Source organism: Ischnura elegans, chromosome 4, assembly GCF_921293095.1.
Source record: "Ischnura elegans chromosome 4, ioIscEleg1.1, whole genome shotgun sequence".
NCBI lineage: Eukaryota > Metazoa > Arthropoda > Insecta > Odonata > Coenagrionidae > Ischnura > Ischnura elegans.
The window spans coordinates 116,969,338-116,985,011 of NC_060249.1; the positions used below are offsets into that span (position 1 = coordinate 116,969,338).

The 15,674-nt window shown below is 40.8% G+C and overlaps 1 non-coding gene across 1 annotated transcript; it reads left to right on the top strand.

Annotated features, from left to right (window-relative positions):
- Positions 1-11,385: 11,385 nt before the first annotated feature.
- Trnal-cag lies at positions 11,386-11,469 on the top strand. Its single transcript has one exon. It is a non-coding gene; the product is annotated as a tRNA-Leu (tRNA).
- Positions 11,470-15,674: the final 4,205 nt, after the last annotated feature.

Genomic DNA, 15,674 nt, shown 5'->3' on the forward strand with positions numbered 1-15,674 from the left:
TCATTTTTAAATAACACTTGTAGCGTCCTTTTGAAGTTTTTAAAGAAACTACGATTGAATCTTTATATGTAGTAACCATTTTTATGAATTGTCGGGTGCTCGCATGTACTTCATCAAACGTATATCGCGATTTACTTATAACTTGATTTGAAATGAGTGTATGGCCGGGTGGGATGCACAAACAGATTTCCTTATTAATTCAGAATTATCTCCAAAATTGTCGTCACGAAAAAAGTATAATTTGAGGAATTGTTTTACTTAATTTCATTACGTTATTCATCCATGTAAAATTATAAGCCACCTTCGTGTACTTAGGAGGTTCAACTTATTCTTTTCCAGTCCGCAGTTTGAGTACTATTTCGGGCAGCCATGTGCGTCAGTTGAAAATCTCCCAATCTCACATTATTCCGCATTACTCGTTTATCCGGAGTCAGGTCACGATCCCAGTTTATTTTAATGAAATGAATCCAGAAATTATGTAGATCTCGGCTGCCCTCTATGAAATTATTGCTTTAGTTCCAAACTAGTGATGATTTATGCATTTGTAGTATCTCCTGTCAAGTTCATCAAATTATTCAAGCCGTGATCAATGCTCGGTATTTGCTCTATAACCTGTGTCGACACACTGTGCTCCCCATGGAGGCGTTTTCTCCCATTCTATCGATCAAACCAATATATAGCCAATAGACCTACATTTGCGAGATACTTTGGCATGCAGACGGCGTCGAGTTTATCTGATGGAACCGGTCAACTTCACTTCCCCGGCCTCCTTACTTCCGAGTTCCCACTATTTCATGTGGATCAACACTGACTTGCTCTTCGGAATACGCCATACTCTCGACATTATTCCCGCAAGGAAAAGAACTTATGTGGAAGGACGTGGAGTTGGAACTCCTCTCAAGATATTTGGTGTCTAAGGTGAGCGAAACATCAGAAAAATGGAAAAAAGTCTGTGACATCAAGCCTACATACTTGCAGCCCACTCACTGCTCATTCTATAATAGGGTGGTTTCCTAAATGCCACGCGGAACTTGGTTAGAGCGTTTCCTTCTTAATTGTAAACGGCTGGTCTCCTTAAACCCCCGCCACAAGCCATTTTAGGCGGCTTGCGGGGTTGTATGTATATGTACATAAAGTACACGGCCTTGTGACACTGAATAGTGCTGCGAAGCGGGGGCAATTATCCACTGATTGAATCGCCTATTTTTTATTAATTGCCTAAATCGAAAGATTATTACTCCTGGAGGACTTACTATTTCACGCTTTTAGAAAACGATATCTATTTTTTTGCGATTAAATGAAAAGTGAAAATTTTTAAGCGCGCGAAAACGCGACGGCTAAGTATGAATGCTGGGAAAAGCCCGTGTGATGTCATTCTGGTTCCGCCTACCGCTGTATCAGGCCACCTTGGTGCAAGGCTATGAGCGCCGCTACAATGCATGCTGCTAGCAGGTAGCAGAGTACCCTGCTAGCAGGTACCTCTTGGCTTAAATAAGGATTATTAATACCTTATCAAACGAAGAAAACTTTCCGACCTTAGCCAGTTTTAATTGGTGATAATTAAGAGATGTTTCCTTGATCTCTGTGCCTCATGCATGCATTGGTAATCTCAGACGATGTAAAACTCTATCTACTCGTATAGAATCTAGGTTCCCGTGACGTCACGCGGATTTGCATCGCATGGGCGCTAATCTGGCCTTTTTCAAATGAGGTTAAAATTGGCCATTAACATTCGTCTAAACTGGGATTTCTAAAACCAAATAATTAATTTGTATATTAATGAATTTGAATACACTAATGGTGGGTAACGAATCGCAATCAATGGCTTTCGTTTTCTTTGATGAAGGAAACTACCCTATCGTAAGCAAGATCGCTAAATGTGACTGCGGAATAGTCGATAATTGAGGCAGATATTGAAACGACGTTACCTCTTAATAATCGTGATATTATAATCGAAAATGAAAAGAAGTTAGTGTACTCAAACCTCGACATCCGTGGCGGCACCTTTGGCTGTCCTAAATTTAATGGTCATAAGTTTTTTCCTTGAAATAAACAACCTCAGAGCTCATCAAATGCATTTTTTTCGAAGAAATCAGTCAATCGGCTGAGTTTCTTATCATGTTAAGGGCAGGGAGTGGGAAGGTGCGTTCCAAGATCACGTTGGATCGGGAATTGTCTTTTGCATTTACCTCCCGCTACCGCAGGATAAAAAAATCACTCCATCCAATCCTCAATCTTATATTCTACGGTGAATTCTACTTTTGTTTCCTATAATCTTAAAATTCGTTCAAAAGTTGGAACTATTTTGAATATGTTGGGGCACTTTCAGTATTATTTTGTTATCGTGGAAAAGAGGTTGAAAATTATAGAGACCAGCATTTTTCCCTTTTTCGACCCGTCGACTCGTCAATTCTTCTGTTTTTTTCCATTTTCGCATCGCTCGTCCTGCCCAATCTCCCAATCGCATCCAGTGGCACCGACTCCATGGGGCCTCAGGGGGCCCGAGCCCCCTCAAATATTCGTTATGGAGTGTGGAGAAAATGTACATCTACATAATACCCTGCGAGCCACCTCTAGGATGTTTGGCAGGGGGTGAAAAATCACCAACATGCAGCATGCGAGAGGACCACATGCACACCGCACGGTCATAGAAATATTACGCACACTAGAAAAATATACATGCTTATTCATTAAAAAAATGCTAATGGTTAGTAATTCCTAGAGCAAATACAAAACGTGTCAGGCTTGTAGATTTTCCCCGGAGAGTCCAGATATCGTGATTCGAGTTATCAGGGTTCTAATTTTTATCATATCACTCTTCTAAAATGCTTAAAAAAACTTCAAACTCACTACTTCATTAATTTATTTATTTATCAAATTTTCCACATACAGCATAGTTTGCCATTTTATAGTGGCACAGGCAACAAACTTAAAAAGTACATACACAATCAAACATAATAAATTTAAATAAATAGCAATACATTGAAAGTAAACTTATTGACCTTAAGAGTTTCCATTAAGATAGGAAAGAGCGCGGTTTGTAATACTTCCCGGAGCAAGATCCCCGGTTTGGGCCCCCCAATATTTTTTGTAAGTCTTCATCCCTGATCGCATGCAAAGGTGTCTGCCGCGCACATTCTTCCCCATGAATTTAAAATTGAAGGATGGCAGATTCTGCACTTCGCCCTGATATATTTCCTGAAGCCGGCCGCGCTACGGCGCCACCGTTACAAATGAGGCTACTAATTGAAGAATTGTATGAATAGTAAGAATATGAACTTACGTAAGTAGTTTCGTAATATTTTAACTTCAAATAGAGGACAAATACATCAAGCTAAGACCTAAATTATAGCTGTGACTTATTATGAATTATGTTTATTGTATGTGGTGTGAAGAATAAAGAAATATAACAACTTGGGAAATGATCGTATTGCACGTGGATTAAAAGGCGTTAAACTCATTACAAATGGTTAAAATGACCTTTACATCAGATGCATACTTAATTACAATAAAATTATATCTCAATAAATTAAATTTAAACTATAGATACATTTAAATATAATCAACGAAGATTATGTGTTACCATGCAGTATGCGTCGTGCTCCAAGAGGTACTTAACGTTAGCCTTGAACAAACTCTTAGCCTTCACTCCGGAAAGTTTGTCCTTTTTCTTTGCTGCTACAGAGCACGTGGAGCATCCAGGGACAAAACAAGAACTTTTACCCAAATATCGACAAATTATTACCACATTCTTCTGCTAAATACAAATATTATGAGCCGCCATGCAATACAACAATAACAACTTCATGGACGCTCCCTACTGAAATCTGACTAAATAATAAGTGAAACTAAAAAACAATGAACGTGCAAGGAGCTTGGAGAGGCCGCTCTTTCTATTATATTTACCCCCACTCCTCCTCATACGCGCAGCTAGGAATTGAGGCTAGGGTAACGCAACTGATACTGGGGGTATAGAATACGGGAGGTGCAGGTGCCCTCCCCCAGAAATATTTCAAGATAAATGGTTCAAAATGGTAAGTTTTTCGGCTTTCTGAGGGATATTTTATTGATCCATACACTATTGTATAAGTATTATTTATCCAATACAGTAAAATGGATTAATTTATAAAATTTCCCTGAGTTCTGGGGGAGGGGGGGTTATCCCCCAAGCCCCCCCTCGCTGCGTCACCGCTCCTTCCCTCATATCATTGACAAGTGCACGGTGGTGTCCTTGAAAGGAAAATTCTATCTGGCCTCCCCTGGACTCCTACTCGTCTTATATCGCACTTAAAGGTAATCAGCTGATTTCACACTCATCGAACGCCGGGTATCAATGATCAATTTCCTTGCGATACATTTACACGTGACAGTCGATTACCGACAATCTTTCCATTGGAGTGTATTCGACAGGAATATCACAGAAGAGTATCCGCAAGTCGACCCCTTGATGTGTTTTCTACCACCGAACATTTAAATGGGTTTTTTAGTGATTAAACATCGAATATTCAACATACCGATTTCATGGGGTTCTGTTGCACATTAACGGCCACACAGCAAGGGTCGGTCACTTTTGTGAAGAGCAATGATTCTATTACAAAATGTATTGTGGTTCTTCTTTCAGTGACCTCTTATTCGGCGACGACCTCTAGATGAAGTGTAAATATCGTTAAAAGTCGATGCAACCGATGATATTTTCAATATTTACATTTGAATGAGGTCTCTAAAAATACCTTAGGCTGGTAGATTGAAAATTATCGTCCAATGCCCAACGTCTCAATAGCAATCTGGCTCGTCTCCTCTCCTCTCCTTAGCGATTTCCATGCTTACTTCATCCTTGCCGCTCCGAGGCCCCGATTATGACGGCAAGGACTTAAAATTCATTGGTGATGATTCGGGATCTGGTTTACGACGAGTGGCGAGCGCTTCACAGCTGCCATCTGTGGCCACACCACGCGGCCGATCTCCCAACTTTACGATCGACCGTTTTAAGAGCCGAAGAGGAAGAACCATTCTCGTTGGATTGCAGGGAATATTTCAATAACAAGAGTCCATCACGGTAAGCGAATTTTCGCTTCGCTTTTATTCGCACTAACTGTGGAAAATACACGATGCTGATGACGATTATACCTCTCGCAGCGATCATTTACGGTCTAGCGACTTGCTCAACATGCAAATAATTTCACGTTTCGCGATGTGGCGGCTTGTTTTGACTATCATTCCATATAATAAATATATCCAAGGGGATCGTGGAAGCCTGGTTGGTAGACTACTTGGCTGCTGGTCGAGGGGTCTCGGGTTCAATTTCCGGATGAAGCCTTCGAACACACCCAAGCAAAAATCCTCGAAGTGCGATGCAGCCCAGGGAGGGGAACCTGCACCCCTACTCTTTATGTAAGCAGGGCCCACTCCTCTGGCCCTGGCCGGAGTGAGCTCTACCCTAACCTTAAAAAAACCAATCAACAGGTTGAATCATTAAGGAAGATATTTTCAGAAGTACCATAATGGAGAGTTTCGCACCAAGTTCCATATATTTATTTGACTGCTTCTATCGGCTATTTCGGCCAAGTATTTTGTCGAAAAAATTCGCCTGAGCGCAAAGCGATACATTAAAATATTTTTAAAAACTGTGTTTCAAGTGACGTATTTGAAATCTTAGCTGCAGGACAAAAACTGTGATTATCGGGTGAAAACTTGATTCAGGAAATCTGTAAAATCTGAACGTGCAAATTTTTCTGCTTTAAAAATAATGAAGGTGTCAAAATATTCGTGTAGTTAAATAATAATTGTAAATTCAATAATAACACATTGTGAGACATTGCCTGATAAATAAAACAAATAATGTTTGTGCTTAAAATGAATGATGATATTTCTGACATGTGTAAACAGATATAGCGGATGAATTGGATGAATGGATGAATTTTTTCCTTATATTTTTTAACTTATTTTTTCTGCTTTTCACCTCTGCTATCCTCTTTGTCCAAAATAGTTTGCCAGCAATAGCCCACTATTTATGAAAGCATTATCAATAGACACTCACTAAGTTCCAGGATTGAAATATCTCTAGGTTAGTATTCGAATGTGAAGCCTAATAAATGTATTATTATTTGAGATTGAGGAAACACGCTCGGAAAGGAGTAATACTAGTAAAGACTTGCGTATGTCATGTGAGAAAAGAATACGTCCAACGAAATTTGGGGGTCACGGGAGGAGGATCAGATGGACGTAGGTGGGCGGTGGGAGGGGGAGGTGGGTCGTTGCGATGGAAACAGCTCAGGGGGGTGAGGGCTTAAAGGGGAGCTATTGATGCGAATAGCGTAACAATGTAATGGCCCAGGGAATTCAGAAGTAATTTGACTGGTCAGGCAATCTTGTCAACTGTCTTGTATTTATCAAAGACCACCCAGAGACAACTTCTCTTAAAAGAGGGAGCACTATAAATGAACTTTGAAGTGAAGCGTCTCTTTCTTGAGTGCTGTCCGTCTCCATTTTCTTTCAAATCCTCTATAATATTTTTTCATATAATCAGCATTAATAAATAAATACCACCCCACTGAATTTTTGGACACTTAAGGAGGGAGAGCGAGAGAGGACTGGAGGCCTTCGAGATGTGGATGTGGATAAGAATAGAGAAGGTTTAGTGGACGGAGAGGAGGAGGAGGAACAACGAAGTGCTGGACATGGTGGGTGAAGAGAGGCAGCTTCTAGATGAGATACGGAGGAGAGAGACGGTATGGATGGAGGGGGTAGTGAGCGGGGAGAGGATGTCGAAAACAGTAATATAGGGTGAATGTTGGGTGAACGAGGGAGAGGAAGTAAGGTAATTGGATTTTTATATTGAATGAAAGGGAGTAGGTCTTATTGTGAATTTAAGAGGGAATCCCATGAAGGGAGACGTGACTGCCAAAATACTTATGAAATACTCCTTGGAAACCTACTTCAATCGGTAGAATACTATAATAATCACAACTGTAATTTTAGTCTTGAGCTGTGGTGTAACTAGGAATATACTTTGGGGGGTATGGGATGGCCTGAGGTTGCGAGGGGGGAAGGGACAATAGCAAATGTTTGAAAAATAATATGCCTGGAAAAATATTTTTACATAATTTTGGCACAAAAGATTTAAATTTAAGTAGATACAGTAATTACATGTTAAAACTATACTACATCTTTAAATAATTTTGATAAATTTCTCTGAGGCTTTGGGGGGGATCTATCACCTCATCCCCCCCCCATAGTGCCGCCCCTGGTCTCGAGAATGCCATGTCTTGTTACTCGTTGCTAATATGATGTTTCTCCGTTGCTCAAAGTCCCAAATTTTACCAGCACTGTACATTTTTCATTTCATTACCCACTATTTTCACTTTTGCATTTATTATTTCGCTTGTAAAGCCATGTTTTCATTTGGGCGAGATGACCTTCCCATCAGTAATTCTTTCGGATTAACAGCTATGTGGAAAAAGGAATAGTTACAAAAATTTCTAAGCATTTTGTACGCATTAAAATATGAATATGTTAATTTTTTTCTTCTTATCTTGGCCTCGTTTAATTCATGGTAAAATAGTTCTCGGAATATAGGTCAATGTATATGATGCAAAAAAGTTTTAGCCAACGTTTCAGTTTATTTAAAACTATCATCAGGGCTATGAAAGAAAACGTGAGAACAATATAAAATACAATGATATACAATATTTTTACATAAATAAACGTTTCGATAGAGTTTTTTTACAATAATATAATTTAAAAAAAATATAACATTATAGTTTAAAATAAACTGGAACGTTGGCTAAAACTTTTTTGCATCACATACATTGACCTATACTCCGAGAACTATTTTAACATGATATGAATATGTGAAAATCTTCTCCAAATCGCGCTGTAGCCATTCGCATTGTGAGGGAAACCAAGTCGTTTTCCGTGGAGAAGCGAGGGAGTGAGGGGAGTCAATGTCGCTGCCTCGCAGACGGTGGAATACTCGGTGGCCATCATTTTGATGTGACATCCAAAGTTTCCTCGATCACTCCTAATGATACGCTTCCCCTAATCTTTCTCAATTTGTCCTCTCCTTTTGTCCTCCCATTTCTCTCCGTCGCGTCAACCTGCTCCCGTCTCCGCATCCAGAGTTCTTCCGCGCCCTGTGTGGCCTCCCATTTCTCATCTCACTCCCAATCGTCGAGTTTCCTTCGTCTCTCATGCCAAATAAATATAAACGCTCCTCAGTAAAACCTCCCCATATATTTGCTATCAAAGCTGCCCATTTTTCGCAAAACCCGACATCACTCTGGACTATTTACCATTAACAAATGAGTTACTACATTACCCTTCTCGACCGCCGACATTATTTACACTTTCAATATCTCAAGTCTAGGTCATATCCAGTGAAAAATCTCCAGTAGTAATTAATCGAATATAGGTACATATATCTATGGCGTGGTTTTAAGTGTGCAAATTCTGAGTCAACATAATATATCAGATTAATAATGACTGGTGATGTTATACCCGCAAATAATGTCTGAGCCCTCAAAAATAAAAACCCGAAGCGTTCGCAGAGGAACAGTTTCATCGCTGCATGGAATCAAAACTCGAGATTTTGGGCGTGTTGTTAACGGATAAGGAAATATAAACGGTAAGTGGTAGAATTACAGACAAAAAAAAGCTATACCTGACATCGTAGGTGTATGAAATGATGAAATTTCACCTGAAAAATAGCGAAGAGGTGATAAAGTTGAATGCTTTACCTTAAATCACTCAACAAGTTTTGCAACGTGAATGTGTTAGAAATGGTGCTTTTATTATCTTAAAATAGGTAAGCTAAGAATCACCTTATTTAAGCCTTCATCGTCAGCATCATTAGTCAACAATCCTAAGATTGGTTTGACGCAGCTCTCCATTTCTCTCTCCTATCCGCTAACCTTTACATAGCGACGTATTTCTTCTCTTTTACTTCCTTTATAACCCTTTGTCCTATGTAACTCATTCGGGGCCGTCCCTTGCCATCCTTCCCTTCCACCTGTCCATTAACTTTTGTTTTAGTCACGCCATATTAACTCATAATATGGCCTACTAAGTTGTCCATTCATCTGCTTAAGGTTTTTAGAAGATATCTCTTTTCTCCCACTCTTCTTAGCATTTCCTATTTACTTACACTCAACCACGTATTTTATTGTGTTTGCGTAACTATCCGCTCGATACGATGCCTATAGAGTGGTCGAAATCCTGCGGGGAAAGGTTATAATGAGGACTGTTAACCGAAATTTATGAGTGTGATTTATTTTATCGAGTGAATTAGTTTTTAATGCCATTACTCACGATTATAAAAACATTCAATTACATATGAGGGGTTGAGATCCCAAGGGATAAGAGTGATTTTTTTCCAAAAAGAGTTAGGTACAGTTAATTGTTGGAGGAAATACACAAAAACTTGGTTGCCAAGGGATACCAGTCTCTGTTCTGTTCAGACATCGAGTGGAAAATCAAATGCCTTGGTAAATATGTATTTGTACTCGTTTGTTTTCTATAGCTAATTTCTGTAGTTAACTCTGCTTAGAAAAAAGAGAGCACTTGTACCCCTTGGCTTCTCACCCACCCATATTGTTAAATAAATTGATAAAGTCTCGAAAATAAATGGATCGCTCTCCTCTCATCGACGCTATATTGCCATATTTGCAAAGCAATTATAAAGCGAGTGAAGTGCCGACACCATCGAGGTTCTACTGGTCGGAATAGGACCAAGTATATAGATATATTTTTATTCAAGCATTCCATTGATTAAGGTAGGTCTCCACGGAGAATTTAAGAAATATTTTGACAGTCTCCTATCCCTTCATGGACTTCCCTGTTACATTAATAATAAGGACTACTACCTTTCGTTCTATCGAAAAATTCTATTCTCTTCCTTCCTTCCTAATCCTCGTTTCCAAACATCTTACTCTACAACACTGTTTTCAACGTCCCCCCCCCCGCTCAGATCTGGCATTTATGTATGTCATTTATTTAGAGGTTAATCGAGTATCGTGATCATGATGTGGGTTGTCTTGGATTCGAAGCCGGGGAGGAATCTGTGGTGGGGAGGAACACCCTCGGCTTCGCTCGCGGCGGCCTCCTTGCAAAGCGGTCGAGTGAGCGGAGGGGGAGGATGACGTCACCAATGGGTGCCCCCCCTCCCGCCCCACTTCCCCTCCACCCCCCACCCCACTTTCACCCACAGACATGGCGGCCGCTCCAATTGATGAGTTGATGGGACTTGCGCCCAAGGCAAAAGACGACGGCGCGATTTCGACAGCGCGGCATCTCCGTCGTCCTCCTCGTCGTCCTCAAGGAGTTTGGAACATAAGGAGACATTGTTTACCAGTTCTTTGCGTGGCACTAATTCCGCCAATTCCGTTCGACAATTTATACCACATTTGACGGAACGTTAAGAGTGTTTTTGCTGTTATCAAATTAAGCGCTTGTAGAAATTTGCGTGAAGTCTTCTGAATCATTAGCGGTCTCACTCCTTGCATGTCACGGTTTCAACGGACGATTTATCCATCCCGGGTGAATGAATGATTTTGACTGGAAAATAATAGGGTGGTTCCCTATTAATTCTTTATTGCCTAAATCGAAATATTATTACTCCTAGAGTACGTATTTCACGCTTTTAGATTTTTAAATGACGATATCCGTTTTTCGCGATTAAATGAAAAGTGAAAATTTTCAAGCGCGCGAAAACGCGACGGCTAAGTATGAATGCGGGGAAAACTGCGTGTGACGTCGTTCTGGTTACCGCTGCTGCAAGTGAGGTGACCTTGGGGCGAGGCTTTGAGCGCTGATACGACGCAGGATGCTAGCAGGTAGCATAGTACCATGCTTGCTGGTAGCGCTTGGCTTAAATAAGGATTATTAATACCTTATCAAACGAAGAAAACTTTCCGACCTTAGGCAGTTTTAATAGGTGATTATTAAGACATGTTTCCCTGACGTCTGTGCCTCATGCATGCATTGATAATCTCAGACGATGTAAAACTCTTATCTACTCGTACAGGAACTAGGTCCCTGTGACGTCACGTGGAGTGGCATCGCATGGGCGCCAATCTGGCCTTTTTCAAAGGAGGATAAAATTGACCATTGCCATTCGCCTAAACCGGTATTTCTAAAACCATATAATTTGTATATTATGAATACACTAATGGTGGGTAACGAATCGCAATCAACGCCTTTCGTTTTCTTTGATGAAGGAAACCACCCTGTTGTTGACATCAAAGTTATTCCTTCGCCCTGATCGATCCTCTTCAAGAGCACCTGGGCGAATATGAAGATTGGTCCAACGACTGGAAGCTTTATATCAATCCATTAAAATGAGTCGAAAACTAGTGTTATTTATTGAAAATGCAGTCTGGTAACAAGCATGTCAGGATGGCCGAGCGGTCCAAGGCGCTGCGTTCAGGTCGTAGTCCGGTATTCCGGGCATGGGTTCGAATCCCACTTCTGACAACTTTTTTCACGATAAATTAAGAGAGATATTTTGTCGTACGAATATGTGTAGCAATTCCTTTTTTTTTCTAGCAATAAAAGGTATTATTTAATGCGAGGTGTAACGGTAGGTCATTTACTTTTTAATAGGGTGATTACCTATTACTTTTTAATGGCCAAAATCGAAAGATTATTACTCCTGGAGTACATATTTCACGCTTTTAGATTTTTAAATAACGATATCAATTTTTCGCTGTTAAATGAAAAGTGAAAATTTTCAAGAGCGCAAATGACCGACGGGTAATTGCAAGTATGAATGCTGGGAAAAACCCGCGTGACGTCAGGCTGCTGCTGTTTGAGGCCAACTGGGTGCGAGGCTATGACCACCGCTACGATGCAGGCTGCTTGCTGCCGACACTGGTGGTAGCGTAGACTACCCTGCTAGCAGGTAGCGCTTGGCTTAAATAAGGATTATTAAAACCCTATCAAACGAAGGAAACTTTCCGATCTTAGGCAATTTTAATAGGTGATTAGAGATGTTTCTGTGCCTGCATGCACTGGTAATCTCAGATGATGTAAACCTCCTGACTAACGTATTCCATCTGGGCCCCTGTGACGTCACGTGGAGTAGCATCGCATGGGCGCCAATCTGGCCTTTTTCAAGTGAGGATAAAATTGACCATTAACATTTGTCTTAACAGGGATTTCTAGAATCAAATGATTTGTATATTATGAATACACTAATGGTGGGTAACGAATCGCAATAAAAGGATTTCGTTTTCTTTGATGACGGAAACTACCCTATTGTAAACGGCTGGTTTCCTGACACCCCACACGCCCATTGAGGAAGCTTGAGGGGTAGTATGTAGATGTAACAGTGCACCCTGGTGCCGGGAAGCCAGCCATTCTTAGCCCTGTTGTTGACTCGCTCATCATGAGGAGAGGCCCCCCCCCTAACTGTGATGGATGGCGCCGCTTGCCGTGTTGAATCCAATGCGATGCTTTCCCTCCAATGAAGCCCCGCCAACGCGACTTCGTGTTGGCTCTACACACTGGGAACACCGCCGCTCAACATCAACCCTACCCACGTTAGAGCGAGTGGCATACTGTTTATGTCACTCAAGGCAAAAGCACACTTGATAATTTTTAACAAAATTAAAGCGGAAGGAACGTTTTTTGTTCGAAATAATACTAGCTTGATGTTTTCACTAAATTTTCATTCATAGGCAGCGGACTGGAACTTCAGTTTATGTAAAATCTTACGGTCAAAAATTCGTCTACATTTTCGTGCTATATCATAAACCGCTTTAATAGGCGGAAGGTTTTAGGACAACAACTGTAGAAATGTACCAAAACAATTAAAGTGTACGTTTGATGGGCGATTTGACTACGGCTTCATGAAAGTCCCTTAACCAAGAAAAAATTCTTTCATTGCGTAAGGGAACAACGAATTTCGAATACTTATCGTTCGGTAAACTATCTCTCTTGTATAAATTATACATGTCTGTCTAATTGAAATTTACTAGCCATTTAAATGATCTAGCATCGAAAAATAATTGTATTTCATATTAAATCATCTCACTATTTTCTACTTGGTTAAGCCACAGACTTTTCTCATCGATACACCGCTGATTTTCTTCACCACCTTCAATTACCATTCAATCACTCACTCAGTTTCACTAATCGAAAGTAGATTTGGATGCGGGAGTTGAGAGCTCACCCCAAACCAAAGAAGAGGTGTGTGAATATCTCTATTTCAGTGTAAGGGGTGCAATTCCTCTTCCTGCGCCACCTCGCACTGTGAGCATTTAATTTGGTATTACGAGACTGTAACTTGTGGTATAATTTAAATAATTATGTAACACACTGTCTACGCTTGGTATTATTGTAATCTTTTTTTAGGTAAAGCTATTATCAAACGCAATATTTTCCGTGAATAACATTCGATTTCGCAGCCTCATTGATTAAGCAAAATATTGGAAACAAAGACTATCGTCTCATGAAGTAGCCCCAAAATATCTCCTGGTCGTCCCACTTCACAGTGGCGTTGAAATGCTTCACCCGGATTTGAACTGGGAGCCCACACATCCTTACATAAGTTCTCTACCAAAGAGACCACTGAGCTTTTTCTGGAAATAGTGATAAATACCTAATAATCCGCTATGCAGATATGCGAAGACACCTTCGTGTTATTTGAGAGGTGTCGTATGTATTTCGTGTTATTTTTTTCTGGGTAAAAAAGTCCTGGCCCTGCATGATCCAGCTGGGTAAAAATCGGGATAACCTGCTTTCTATCGCTAATTTTAGTTCCGGAGAGATTGCTAGCGAATGATTTTTTTCTTATAAATAAAAGTGAACAAACTATGTATAAATCCTTCAATTTATTTATGTGGTACTACTAGTTTCGACGCAGCGGCGTCATCATCAGGTACCTTTTCAGGTATTTTTCCTCAGAGAAAATTCTCAGGTATAATTTCCATCTGTGAGGCTCGGGCATATGTTAACGAGGCTCTTCTGTATGTATATTGGAAATACCAAGACTGTCATATGTTTTTAACAAGATTGGCAGTCCATATTATCCTCAACATTTCTGTTGCTCTACATTTCGAAAGCCGATTTCATCCTTGATTTGTAAAATACTGTCATTTTCCTTGCCTCACTTCCGTAGAATACTCCAAATGTAAGTTATGATAAATTGTTTTATTGCTTTTATGCCTGTCCAACTGTTCATCTATGGTTGTTTTGTGGTCATTTCTATAGTTAAATTTCCTAATTTATTTGACATCCTTTCTGACCATTATTAGTATATCTGTTTTCGTCCTCCTCCACACCAATTTCACCTCCTCCACCCTCCACAGCAATGAGAGTAATTACATGACTCGGATGGTTGGTGTAATGATAGCATTCTCACGAGAGTGTGGATGCCGCACTCGGGCGCCTTAGAGTAGGTGCGTTCCACGGAGGGAGGGGTTGGGATTGTTGTTGGGCGAGGGAGGGGAAGGTTGGCGGAGAAGGGGAGGAGGGGGGATGGTCTCAGTGCCGCGGGCGCCAATTTATTGGACGACAGAGTGGGGTGGGGCGGGTGGCGCAGTGCGCAGGCGTCATTACGCCTCCCCCCTCCCTCTCTACCGCCGCCAAAGTGTCCTTTTAATAGCGCAAGTGCGCCACCTCCATTCTCCCGGCATGCCCCATTCCTCCCCCCAGATGGCGTAGGTGCACGGAGAGCGCAAGCGGCCCATTTTGACTCCGCAAAGGTCCGAGCGAGTAAGCCGTTTTGTGTCACGGACACCAGCCGCCCGTGGATCGATTCGCGGATGGATACTTGAATCATAGTTTATGAGGCCGAGGGACGCATAATAATTTTAAGGCTCCAATATCTTACTTTGTATCCAAACGGCGTTTAGTTTTAGAAGAAACAGTGATTAGTCTTCTATGTCAACCGTGTGGGCTATCGTTCGCTTGATCGTTTTTCTAACAGTTCGGGAGGAGGTTATTAATTCGACCTGTAAGTGTATGGGGTATGGCGTCGTGATAGCGTGGAAGATATGAGTCCTGTGCTGTGAGAATGATGGGTAACCTTCTTCTTGATGTGCGCATAAATGAGGAATTCCACCGAAAATGGATGATTATACGATTAAAAAAATATCCTCCACGCTGAAAACCACAGTGAAAGCAGTTCTTCTCTAACCTGCGTATTATACGTGAAATTCCACTTTGAAAAATGCATAGTAATCTTGCGCTCCAAACGAACCATCGCATGTTGGCTGAGCGTGACGTCAGAGTCCGGTAAACAATACGTTTACGCGGTGCCAGTAGACTATTTGCCCCAGTTTTTGATAAACCTATGTTTCTCTCAGTACAGTTTATTTTTTCATAGCATTACATGTTAATTTCATCATCAGAGTTGAGAAAGATTTATACTGAATAATTGACAGGTTTAAAGAATGTATGCATACTGGAAGATGCTGCACAGTCTTGATAAATAGCACTTATTTATTTTTTATCCTCCTCATCGACGGCGGTTTCCACTGTATAAGATTATTATTCTCTCTTCATGTTCTGGTGTCATCTCAGCCCCTGCTGTGCAAACGCTTAAATTTATTTTCAGTTGAACATATCCAACTGGTGAACCACCGTATGCCTCTCATTCAGGCCTTAGTAATACTAAGTAAATTGGCGTCAAATATGTTCCGTTGTATTTCTCCAAAAACATTAACTTCACATAA